The sequence below is a fragment of the Capsicum annuum genome, chromosome 8 (assembly GCF_002878395.1).
Source record: "Capsicum annuum cultivar UCD-10X-F1 chromosome 8, UCD10Xv1.1, whole genome shotgun sequence".
Classification (NCBI taxonomy): Eukaryota; Viridiplantae; Streptophyta; class Magnoliopsida; order Solanales; family Solanaceae; genus Capsicum; species Capsicum annuum.
The window spans coordinates 86,249,451-86,261,494 of NC_061118.1; positions in this window are offsets into that span (position 1 = coordinate 86,249,451).

Consider the following 12,044-nt stretch of genomic DNA (forward strand, 5'->3'; position numbering starts at 1 on the left):
AGTTGAAGATGCCATTTTTCTTACTTTACGGTCTGTGCAAAATTTATCGGACTCTAACATCGTTGATGGAATAAAAATGGAATTATTTGGAGCAACAACCATCACAAGAAAAATAATTGTGGAGGGTGGGGCTAATGATGCTCCTCCTACAGTTTTTGAAACAACAAGCCATTATGATTATGATCATAATCATTGTATAGATTTTTCTCTAGATTTTACCGCATCTAGCAAATGTTTTTTATACAAATGTCAAGACTGCAAGGCGAAACACGATGGACTGATTAATGCTATTAATGCACTAACTGCTTCTATAAAGAAAATGACATCTAAGAGGGGTGTCATTCCATCAAAGAGGATTTCATATCCAGACACTCCACTAAAGATCAAGGCGGCTAAGAGGAGAAGGAAAGACATTTTCAAGACATCATCAATCATCAAAAAAAGCAAGATTGCAACACCTCTGTCTTTGTATTGCACCGATGTTCAGTGTACAAGGTCCACAGAAGAGCAACATGAGCTGAAGAAGGTGAATATACATCATCTGTTCCAAAAAATAAACAAGCACATATCTATTTCAACAAATGATACATCTGCTGAAAATTATCAAATAGATTTATACATCTGTTGCAACTGCTGCCTAACCTGTTGCATTAGATTCGTTATCTATTTTAACAGATGAGTCTTATGTTACAACAGATGTTTTATCTGTTCGAAATTATCGTATTGCTCTGATCTACCTATTCGAATTTATCCCAACAGATAATCCATATAATGCAACATAAGAATTATCTGTTGCAACAGATGAAAAATCTGTTGTATATCTCTACTTAGCATTGACAATTCTAGCTTTCTAGGTGGATGTCACAGCTACTGCCGAAGAGCATATTATGACAGTTAATAATCTATCAACTGCTTCCAAAGATGAAGAAAAAGTGGAGCTTGTCAGTTTGGGAGAACGAAAGAATTACCCGTTTGAAGGTTTCAACATTTCGGACGAGGCTCTAAAAAATCTAATACAATTGATCAATGACTATTCAGAATGGATTGCTGATGAGCTGTTAAAGCTTCATGCCGGCAGGTACATAAATCAATTTTATGGATATTGGTTTATACAATTCTTATTGTAAGAACCTGACATTAATACATATAAATCATCATGTAGAAAACAAAATTACGAGCGCTACAAAGTGAACGAATCGAGTCTTGGTTTTGATATGTTCGAATTTGTTGTTGCATATCTCGGAATGAAGAATTGGTTCTATTTGATGTCACAGCCCCAAACTTTCAGGAATGATGAGGTTTAAAGGTCATACATATTACTATTAATTAATACTTTATTTAATTGCATCTGCGTATTGATTTTTTTGTTATGTAATTCAAAATGTTTGATAATATGTGCAGCACATCGATGTCATTTTTTACCACCTCCGAAAGAAGGCCAAGTTGCAAACACAAGAACAATACAAATACACAACAGGCAATTGTTTGTACAAAGTTTACATCAATAATGCCTATGATAGGTATTGTCAACAGCAGCCAGAAGTTTTCTAAAATGAAGAATGCTTAATCAACATCATCAAAGGTTTTAGCATTCTGGCTGGCTTACCTTGGCATTTGATCGACGAAGTGTACATCCCAATCAATTGTGGTGATGAATTCCTTTGGGTGTTGGCTGTCGTCATTCTAAAAGAGAGGCGCATCCAAGTTTATGACTCGATGTCGTGAAGGAGACGTTCTGGGCCGTCGTCTGAGATACAAAAACTGGCCAACATATTGCCTACTTACCTTGATATGAGTGGTTTTATGGATTAAAAGGTTCGTACTGATTGGTCGATGATTGAAGCATACCGGGATAAAATGGCTAATCCATTTGATGTACAATATGTTGACAAAATTTCTTAATAAACCATTGGTAGCCTGTAAGTTTAAGTGTCATGATTTAGCTTCATTTCACAAATTTCACAACGCTTGCATGAACTGTAAGATATGGATTATCTGTTTTTTATAACGCAGGGATTGCGATCCTTTTGTTGCTGCCTATGCCGAGTATTTGAATGATGGATTACAAGTACCAAATGATGGACTTGATGCCGGATTACTCCGCAAAAGATTTGCTGCTCTTTTATGGAAATATGGAGAAGCGAAAGCTCAGAAGCCATACACAACCGACGTTAAAGATCCACAACGACCAAAGCCGAATTCCATAACACTGGATGAAGAACAACTTGTCCATATTGATTAGATCTTTATAGCTCGAGTCCGTCAATGTAATAACCTATCCTCCTTGGTTAAACTTGTTGATTTATTTGTAGGGTAGATCATTTGTACTCATAATGATTTTCTTTATATTTCATTTATTTGTTGAGTTATTTTATTTCATGTAATTTTTGAAGGCTTCGATTTATTTTATTCTGTCTATGAATATAATTAATTCTGAGTTTTGAACATGTTAATTGAAATGAAGTACTAGATTTAAATATCGCAACAGATAATACATCTGCTGCAACAGACGACATATCTTATCAGACAGATTTAGACATATGTTGCAACATGAGATGCAATACGTAGGTCATCTGCTGGAAATTATATAACAGGTCTTCCTATTTTTTTTATTTACTCCAACAGATCATCGATCAGTTACAACAGATAAGTTATATATTGCAACAAATCGTAAATCTATTGCGACAGACAGAGGGGGAACATCTGCATAACACAACAGATGACCAACCTATTCCAACAGATAATCAGTCTATCACAACAGGTACTATATCTGTTATGACAGATATAAAATCTGTTGCATTATAAAAATTCAACTTTGCCAGACATAAAAATTATTGCCCCTATATGTATAGTGAATTAGCTTGAAATGAAAATTTATTATCGTGTTCGTCTCTGTCTTTGTACATATTTTTTTTATACACGGGCTCCAACCATTTAGTTAGTACCCCATATGCCTAGATCCATTGCATCTTTCCCATAACGGTGTCACACACACCGGTCATTTGTGTATCGGACAGCAAACACTCCATGTATGCAAGTGAGTATGGCTTGCACGCTACACCGGTTATATTTTTTGGGAGCTGGATGTTCTTATTTTGATTTTCAAAAACTCATGATTCTTTCGCCACGACTTCAGAGGCAAATGATCCATCAGCTTACTCTGCATCAACAACTTGGGCAACAACTTCAAGAGTGGCTGCATGTGGGTTAAAAACGTCTTCTCGCTGAACACAGGTAAGTTGCAGTCATAAACCTTAATATTTCCCTCGAATAGTAGTATCTCAACAGTGAGAAAATGGGTGACATCCACTTTCATGACAGCAAGGATTCTCTTTGCCTTGGTCCATCTCTTGCCGTGTGGATATGGCCTCTTTCCTCTAACATATTTAATTGCTTCTTCATCCCATTGGAACGTAGAAACTAACTGATCAAATCCCAGGCCACCGAAATCAGCTAGATTACCAAGATCAGTGTACCTATCTTTGAAATTATTACAGAAGTTGAGGTCCATTATCCTATCAGCAACATCATAAGGATCTAGGTACACTAATTGCCTGCCCCTCATGAGGCAGAGAATTTTATCAACATACTGTGGTATAAGAATATAATTTTTAAATAGGTTAATAATTGTAAAGAATAAAAACACAGTGGAAAGAATCTAATGCAGAGGGTTCTCTGAATCAGTTCACAGATTACCCAGCCACTATTGCAACAGAATACCAAGCTGTTGCAACAGATTACACATCTGCTGCGTAGATTCTTATTCATGGAGTAGATTAGACGGATAAGTTAGCAAAAGTAAACTTACCTTATCCTCGTACCACACGCACATATTTGTCATATTCGAGAAGTCTTTGGCGGCAAATGAATGCATGGTGTTTTCTTTTTGAACCTTCATCTTGATGAATTCTTCCAGTTCCTTCTTCTTCTGCTTACCAAGTGCCGCAAATATGTCCACCTTCTTCGGCGGCCCTTGAACTTCAACAATTATTGGAGCGGAGGGAGTTGCATTTTTTACTGATTTCAGAATGAAAAGAATTTTTCTAATTTTTATTCTCTTTCTCCTAACCTCCACTGTAAGAGTGTATGGCTTCCTCACCTAGTTAGATGATATGACACCCTTCCTGGATTTCAACTCCTCGGCAGCTTCAGCAATAGCCTCTAGCTTGTCGAGGAGTTTATCCTCTCTGTCCTTGCATATTTTACATTTGCAATAAGACCATGAGGGTGAGGAGGGGTGAGAGGGACCACTGTAAGGGTGAGAGGGACTGGTGTAGGGGTGAGAGGGAGAACCTGTGCAAGGGGTATTTTCAAATATGTTTATTTTTTGCTGAGCACCAACATGCTCATAATCACGACTGGCAACAGAAGCAGAAGCAGGATGGCTGCCCCCATCACAAACAACTCCACCAGCAACACCCCCAGAAGAAGCACTCGAATCTGTTACAGTTTGAGTTAGGTCGTGAAGAGTTTCAACATTAGACTGACCTTGCCTAACTTCTCTTCTTATGGATGTTGCTCCATCCAATTCCTTCTTTATTAATTCCACTGTTGGGTCTTCTTTTGTATCAATAAGACCCATAGTAAGAAAAGAAGTCATCCCCAGCTCATCAATGGCAGGCATGATCCAAGGATGCACAACCTATAAAAAAATGACAGGAGAAATTTAAATCATATAATAATAATTTACAGTCAGTTGGGTTATATGGGGCTTGGGTTATGTTAACACAACCAACTAATGTAACAAATGATCTAGCTACCGCAACAGCTGATCTGTATGTTGAAATAAATTGATAATATATTGCATCAGAATACCTATCTGTTGTATAATTTATAATAGATGGGTAATCTGTTGAGTAGGATTCAGAGAACAGAGCAACATATGGTTAATCTGTTGCAAAATATGGATCGTCTGTTGCAACAGATTACCCATTGCACCAGTTACAGTTGACGGGTAATCTCTTTCAACAGATGGAACATCTGTTTCAATATCTTTCTTTGAGGAAAATTATTTTAGTTGAAAGAAGACGTACTGCACCATCCGGAGGGTTAAAGAGATCAGCCTCATTAATAATTTTTTTGCTGCTCTCTACTGCAGTCAACCACCTAAGGATCCTTGGATGAGAAACCTTATTCGGGTAATTCGTGAAATGCTTTTGGAGGGGAGGAATGACTTCACATGCCCAAGCCTCAAAATTATAAACAAGAAGCAAGCAAAAAAAAAGTCACAAGTATATTCAATATAAATTAATGAATGAGTAAAAATAGTGATCAATTTTACCATGAAAGCCCAAGACAAGCCGTATATTATGGTCGTCTTTGGCTTTAGCTCTTTCAGTAAATATTTGACAGTCAAGTAGTAGTTGTCATAGCCCTAGGGATAATCGTTGAATCATACAAAATCATCAGCAAGCGCTAACAAATCACGTTCTATGACTTTTTTACGTCTTTTGCCAATAAAATAGAATGGACAAACCAAACTAAGCACAATTTCTCCCTGTAGTGCTTTGGTATGTCTTTATTCTTGAGATCCGCTATCAAATCCTTTACTTTGTAGCTAGGTCCAACAATGCCCAACAACCCATCTTTTTTTACCTTGCGTTTGTTGGACCCTTTGTGGGGTGTTTTCTTGATGGCAGGTTCTTTTGGACGATCGCATCTCAAGCCCATCACAATCGCAAACTCTTTCAATCCAAAACAAACCGGCATGCCACAGTAGTTGATCCAGACTTCATCCATCTTATTTCCTCCCTTCTTCGGAACTCCATCATCCCCCACATCATGATCCTGCACTTGAGAAGGCCATATACCATGATCATTATAAAACGGAGAGGGCGGAGCCTAGACAGCTCAAGAAAGTGTGCAAAGCAGTTGTTCTTAAAAAGTCCATCTATGTTTTCCTTCTTCATAATTCTCCTAAGTTCGTCAAAAGGTTTTCCCAACTGACATTTAAGTACAGCATCACCAAATACTGTATTAGGGTTATTCATCAGCATCACAACTCGAAACTTGTCAATACTAATGGTTTTGACAGAATCATGCTAAAATTTTGATATTATTTCACGCCCCATTGATGAGGAGTTATCACTTTCCTCGACATCATTTTGCCCTGACTGAGATTGTTCTGGAAGTTCCTCCAAATCTATTTGTACTCTAGCCTTTTTTGTTTGGTGATCCGAAGTTGATCCACTTTCTCCACTTTCTATTTTTTTTTTCTTTTGGGAGACATCTTTTAACTACAAACAAAATAAAAATAAAAAATACATTGCATTTGATGTCTGCATAATTTTTTTTAATAAAGGTGAGACAAATTTCAATAAATTATTCTTACCACATAACTAAAAAAAATACTCCATCGGACAACCCATCAGTTGGAACAGATGGCGAACCCGATTCTATTTGAAGACCTATTTAATATCTCCACATAGATATTCCACCTGTTGCAACAGGTGGAGAAATTTTAATAAATTATTCTCTGCCACATTACAAGATAACCCATCAGCTGGAAAAGATGGGGAATCTGTTTGAAGACCTATTTAATATCTCCCAACAGATTTTCCACCTGTTGCAACAGATGGACCACCACCACCACAACCAATGCTACGACGAATTCCACCAAAACCACCACCAATGCCACCAATACCAACACCAAGACCACCGACACCACCGCTAAAAAACACAAATACCAACACCACCACCAACAGCCACCAACAACACCACAAACACCATTCAACAATACCACGATATTCAACAAAACACTGAGAGAAAAACTAGGGTTTTCTCAGGTGCTTCATATTTTTTTAGCATCAAAACTCAAAATTGTTAATCCATTCTCGAAGATAATATAACTAAAAGTTTTCTTTTTTATCATTAACTAAAAGGCCCTATTTTTAAGAATAAAGAACAAATGTAGAACTCTTCTCGAACTCTGTTACATACGAAGATAGAGAAAACAACGGATACAAGCGGGAATGAAGTAAAAAAAACCAACTATATATAGTTGTAAATGGGAAGAAAATTGACCTGTTTTGAAGGGTTGAGCAATATGTTGAGTAGTTGTTATTTGTATTATTTGTATTGTTGATAGGAAGAGGATACCCCGAGAGAGAGAGAGAAGAGCGAGAACTTACGATTTGAAATGAAAAGTTTTTTGCGCAAATGGATGATTTGTATGTGTTGATTTGTAATTTTGAAAAAGAATGACAAGTTTTGAAATTGCTAATTTTGTCCGAATTGATCTTAATTAATTTTAAAATTTTTAAAAGGTATAGTTTTTAAAACATTGAGTGGATGAGAACTCATTTCTACTCAGAGTGATCGATCGACGGCTCGGGTCGGGATGAATGCAATACCAGCACCATGCAATTGTAAAGACTCGATTGGCTTTGTAGTTGACCCTGCGAGCTCATTCATCCATCCCAAGTTCTACCTAAATCAACTTAGGTACTATCACTATCCTAACATTGAGTTGATGAGAACTCATTTCAACTCAGAGTGATCGATCGATAACTCGAATCGGGATGAATGCAATACCAACGCCATGCAATTGCAAAGACTCGATTGGATTTGTAATTGACCCTGCGAGCTCATTCATTCATCCCTAGTTCTACCTAAATCAACTTACGTACTATCATTATCCTAACATTAAGTTGATGATAACTCATTTCAAGTCAGAGTGATCGATCGACGACTCGGGTTGGGATGAATGAATACCAACGCCATGCAATTGTAAAGACTCGATTGGATTTGTAGTTGACCCTGTGAGCTCACTCATTCATCCCTAGTTCCACCTAAATCAACTTAGGTACCATCACTATCCTAACATTAAGTTGATGAGAACTCATTTTAACTTAGAGTGATCGATCGACGACTCGGGTTGGGATGAATGCAATACCAACACCATGCAATTGTAAAGACTTGATTGGATTTGTAGTTGACTCTACGAGCTCACTCATTCATCCCTAGTTCCACCTAAATCAATTTAGGTACTATCACTATCCTAACATTGAGTTGATGAAAACTCATTTCAACTCAGAATGATCGATCTATGACTCGGGTCGGTATGAATGCAATACCAATGCCATGCAATTACAAAGACTCGATTGGATTTGTAGTTGACTCTGCGAGCTCATTCATTCATCCCTAGTTCCACCTAAATTAATTGCTATAAAATATATTGCAACAAATGACTAAGCTATTGAAAATTTTCAAACAGGTACATATATGTTGCAACAGATGATATATCTGATTTAATTATCAAATAGATATTTGCATCTGTTATGATAGATGACTGAGCTGTTGGAAATTTTAAAAAAAATATTTATATCTGTTGTAACAGATGTCATATCTAATTTTATTAATTATCAAATAAATATTTTCATCTGTTGTCACAAATAACTGAGCTTTTGAAATTTTTAAACAGATATTTATATCTATTGTAACAGATGACTGAGCTGTTCGAATTTCTAAATAGATATTTATATATGCTACAACAGATGACATATCTGTTTGAAAATCTTTTTATCTCTTTTAATTTTAAAGCAAGAAGCTTCTGGTCCGAGTAGATAATATCAAGTAGTAGTACTTACTACTAAAGACGGTAAAAAATATTTCTTGGATATCTCAAAAGTGAGTTCATTGTCTTGTCTTGTTTTTTCAATGTTAGTAGTCTTAGTCTTCCTCGTGCCCCTCAAATTATTAATAAAATTAATGAATATTAATTAATGAATATTGAAAACCACCATGTCTACGTACACAATACATCTATAGAAATTATCTCATCTCTTCCTTCAGCTGTAGTTTATTTTATTCAACTCTCATCTTTTTCTCTCTTCTCTTTAGGGTTACAGCCTTTTTTCTCTCTTTTCTCTTCTCTCCTCATAAAGATCTTTTCGGATCTAAACCTATCCATATCTTTTCTCAACTTAAATTTCTACTTTGATCCCCTTTTTTATATTAAGGTATTGTTCATTATTGCTCTTTCATTCTCGTCTTCTTCTTTGTATATTATTTACATCTATTTTTTTATTTAATTACTATTTACCCATATTATATTTATTAAAAAAAATTTAAGGAACTTATAAGTGTTGAATAAACAATCCGAGAATTTTTATTATAATATGAGAAAAAAGTCCTCTGTTGGGAGAAGTTTAAAAGCCTTGTTGGCAGTAGCATTTTTTTTGCATGTATTTTGTTTGTTTTATTATTGTTGATGCAGTTATTGATGTTGGTGGTGGGGTTGGCGTTGTTGGGACTTGTAGTGTTGTTGAAGGTTTTGGCACAAAGGATATTGCTTCTTTGTTGTTGATAATGTTGTTGAAATAAATGCTATTTCTTTTTTGTTAATGTTTATGCTGTTGTTGATGTTGCAACAGATAGAGAAACTGTTGGAATAAATAAAACCACCAGAAAGGCTGGTTTGATATATTCCATCAGACTCCACATCTGTTGCAACAAACTCCACATCTGATGCAACAGATGGACAATTTTTTTTGTGACATTAATTTTTTTCCTCTTCTTTATAGATATAAGGAACTGACAGTTGATCAACTTTTGATGAACTATCTCAAGAAGCTGTAGTAAAGATGGGATCGGAGGAATAAACTGTTTGTAGATGGAACCAATTCATATGTTGGAGGTATGTATTACTGATAATGTTATCGTGGAAACACACATAGAGTACACTGATTTTGTGAATGATGTTTTCACTGATTAGTCATAGATCGTTCAAACAAGATGTCTACAATTTTACAGTTAAGTTTGGTAGGTCCGAACTGATAAGGCTGAGCAACCATGAATATGGTTCTGAAGCTTGTTAAGATTTAATATCGGTTGTTGCTCATGTTTATTTGTCAGGTATTGTGAAGGGATTTAATTTTTGTGTCATTGTAAAGAGATTCAATAACGATTGGACTAACTTTTAGGGTGCATTGGACCCTTAGAGGGCCTTTGAAGCTTAGCACTGCATCTAATAAGAACGAAAAACCAATATATTTATTGCCTTGGCCAAAATTTATATGGCTGGGTTGCTCGCTCGGGGTGATGATTTTATGCCAGAAGGTGCGGTAGGAGAATGCTTTTGAAGAAAAATGGGTGGTTGATGGAAGACTATATCATCTGAGAGCTAATTGAAGAAGTGACATAGGGTAGAAGTAACTTCTAACACATCTGGCTGGTGGAATTATCTTAACAGCAGAAAGGCTGACAGATTGGGCTTTTTTTCTATGTGCACTAACTCGGGGATATTGTTTTGATAGGGTAATGAGCTTGGAGTTACGTAACGTTTGGTAGGCTTGGTAGAGCCAGTTTAATCACATGCTACGTAACTCCATGCTTACTAATTTATCAAATTGGTTGAGCAAGATGCATGGAGCAACACTTGATAAAAGTATGTTGTTCAACTGTTGGGACCATATCTTCAACGTGCATCAACACATTTTGACCTAAAACAAACACAATGACCCTCCATGTATCCTTTAAAGCTTCTGAAGAAAAAGTGTGTTGAAGGGCTTCCAGAATGCCATAACTTTGAAGGTAGTGTTCCTGATCGAGCTCAGAAGAGATGAGAAACTCCTTACTAACTTCAAAGATGGTAACGACCAACTTGAATACAAAATCAACAAGCTGGAGGCAAGCTTGAAAATTATCGGGATTCACATACTACAATAAGCATCTGATCTTCTCCAAGGAATATTGAAAACATGTCAAGGCTAGAAAACACAATCAATTATAACTATATTGCTAAGGAAGCAATGATACTCTATTTGCCTTTCAATCTCGTTTGTGGTTCCGATCAGGTCAATGGTAGTGGACCTAATCGAAAACACGAACAAGAAGATGGGATAAAATTTAAAATTCAGAAATTGCTGCCTTTGGTTAGTTTCCTTATTTTCACTGCAGTTGTTGTTAGCGTAAGTTTTCTAGACTTGCTGAAGATCATTTCTACCTTCGATACCCGTGAGGCTGCTTTGTTAGTCTTCTCCTATTTTCTACCTAGGTGATAATCTCGACCATGCAGCTCCCTAGGAAAGTGTCCATCTGCATTGTTTTTCTTTCAGAGAAACAACAGAAGAAATTACATTATTAGATACACTTTCATATTTGCACTTGATTCAGATTTCGCATCTGTTAAGATAATTCCATCAGCCAGATTCGTTAGAAGTTACTTTCTACCCTGTGTCTCTTCTTCAATTATCTCTCAGATGATATAGTCTTCCATCAATAACCCATTTTCCCTCGAAAGTATTCTTCTACCGCACCTTCTGGCATATAATCATTAACCCGAGCGAGCAACCCAACCATATAAATTTTGGCCAGGGCAATAACTATATTGGTTTTTCATTCTTGTTTGATGTAGTGCGAGGCTTCGAGGGCCCTCTAAGGGTCCAATGCACACTTAAAGTTAAGTCCAATCGCTATTGGTTCTCTGCAGTGACGAAAAATATTGTTCCCTTCTCAAAACTTGACACGCATAAACACGAGCACCAATCGTCAGTAATTCGTAACAGGGTATCTACACCATCTTCATGAGGTCCTCAGCCTTATCAATTTTAAACCCATCAAACTTAACGGTACAATGCAGGATCTTGTTTGAATGATCAATACCTAATCGGTTAAAAACTGCATTCACAAAAATATTATACTTTGTGTGTGTTATCCTGGTAACCTTATTAGTAATACATACTTAACTCCCACACATATGATAGTGGATCCATCTGCACGCACCTTATTTTTCCTAGCCCATCTATGGCTTAAATTGAATAAACAGATGACTAGTTTGTTGCAACAAATGACACATCTGTTTATATTGTCAATCAATTGGAGACATCTGTTACGACAGTGATTAACCTGTTGCAGAAATCAAACAGATATATACATCTGTTGCAAAAAGATTGCCAATATGTTGTAAGTTATCTAACAGAAAGAATATATTTTATAACAGATTACCCATCTGTTAGATTTATTTTAAAGCAATTTTCTTTTCTTTCCGAGATACAATAATTTATAAATAGGTCCCTCCTTACAAATATGGATGATCCATATTC